The sequence below is a fragment of the Gossypium arboreum genome, chromosome 3, assembly GCF_025698485.1.
Source record: "Gossypium arboreum isolate Shixiya-1 chromosome 3, ASM2569848v2, whole genome shotgun sequence".
Classification (NCBI taxonomy): domain Eukaryota; kingdom Viridiplantae; phylum Streptophyta; class Magnoliopsida; order Malvales; family Malvaceae; genus Gossypium; species Gossypium arboreum.
The window spans coordinates 97,990,917-97,992,615 of record NC_069072.1 but is presented as its reverse complement, the minus strand read 5'-3'; the positions used below and the strand labels follow the sequence as shown (position 1 = coordinate 97,992,615).

Genomic DNA, 1,699 nt, shown 5'->3' with positions numbered 1-1,699 from the left:
CTAAGTTAAAGAAATATAATTAAACCAACACAATTATATCATCTTGATTAAATCATATTTTGAAATAGTGCATTTGAGATTTATTTCTTTAGTTTACTTAGTTTAAAATCTTAGTTTTTAATTACCCCTTCAAACAAAATATTTTTCTTCACCAAAGTGTTTTAAGTAGCAATCACAAATAATTCTTTTCACAGTTCCTGTGGGTAAGATAACTGGACACTTACTTCTCACTTTATTACTTGTTGCGATTGTCTACACTTGCACATTTTCGTCGTTCCAAGTTTTTGGCGCCGTTGCCGGGGACTGTTTTAAAAAGTCATTATTTGTGAATTTGTTAGTTTTGCATTTTGGTTTATTTTTCTGTTTAATTTTTAACTTAATTAATTTTTCTGTGATTATTTCAGGTGTTTATGAGTACTGACCAAATCATCGACCTACTCCCTCTAGACCCTGAGATTGAACGAAATTTTCGACAGCGAAGAAGACAAGCAAATCAGAGAAGGACTGAAGAGATGAACTTTGAAAATCAAATCCAAGGGAATGGAGCAAACCCTACTCAAAATCCTATCCTTATTGCTGATGATAGGGATAGAGCTTTAAGACAGTATGTCGTGCCAGTATCTAATGATCTTAATCTGGGTATTAAGAGACCCAAAATTGAGGAACAACAGTTCAAGCTGAAGCCAGTCATGTTCCAGATGCTTCAGACATTGGCCTAATTTAGTGGAATGCCTACCGAAGATCCTCACCTACACTTAAGGTTATTTATGGAGGTGAGCAATTCTTTTAAGTTGCTGGAGTACCTGAAGATGCATTACGATTGAAACTATTCCCATATTCGGTAAGGGACAAAGCTCGAGCCTGGTTGAACTTATTGCCACTGAATTTAATTTCCACATGACAAGAGTTAGCAGAAAGATTATTTATGAAGTATTTCCCATCTAGCAAGAATGCTAAGTTGAGGAACGAGATCACTACCTTCCAACAAATGGATAATGAGTCCTTGTATAAGGCATGGGAAAGGTACAAAGAGTTACTATAAAAGTGCCCTCATCACGGAATCCCACATTGCGTCCAACTTGAGACATTTTATAATGGTCTCAATGCTCACACGAGGATGGTAGTGGACACTTCTGCTAATGGTGTTATCCTTTCTAAGTCTTATAATGAGGCTTATGAAATTATTGAGAGGAATGCTAGCAACAACTACTAATGGCCAACCAATCGAGCAGCATCAGGAAAACGAGTTGCTGGAATACATGAAGTAGATGCTCTTACTTCACTCACATATCATGTATCATCAATATCCTCAATGCTTAAAACTCTTACTACTAATGGGTCTAATAGTTTTGCAGCATAGCCACCAACCCAATTTGAAAATATAGCCTGTGTCTATTGTGGGGAAGGACATTTGCTCGAAGAATGTCCATCAAACCCAAAATCCATGTGCTACATAGGTAACCAGAACCAAAATCGAGGAAGTGAAGGACTGCAATCCAATTTCTATAACCCATCATGGCGAAACCACCCAAACTTTTCTTGGAGTAACCAAGAGGCTGGAACCAGTAACACATGCGCCCAACCTAGACCAACCCAACTGCCTAGTTTCCCCCAAAAAGTTCAGAAACCAACCAGGCTGAACCATCAAATGGCTTAGAAAATTTGTTCAAGGCATAAATGGCCAAGAATGATGCCTTAA

The 1,699-nt window shown here is 37.7% G+C and overlaps 1 non-coding gene across 1 annotated transcript; it reads right to left on the bottom strand.

Moving 5' to 3' along the window:
* Positions 1–955: 955 nt before the first annotated feature.
* On the bottom strand, positions 956–1,062 carry LOC128291120 (small nucleolar RNA R71). Its single transcript, XR_008280896.1, has one exon. It is a non-coding gene; the product is annotated as a small nucleolar RNA R71 (small nucleolar RNA).
* Between the last annotated feature and the right edge of the window lie 637 nt (positions 1,063–1,699).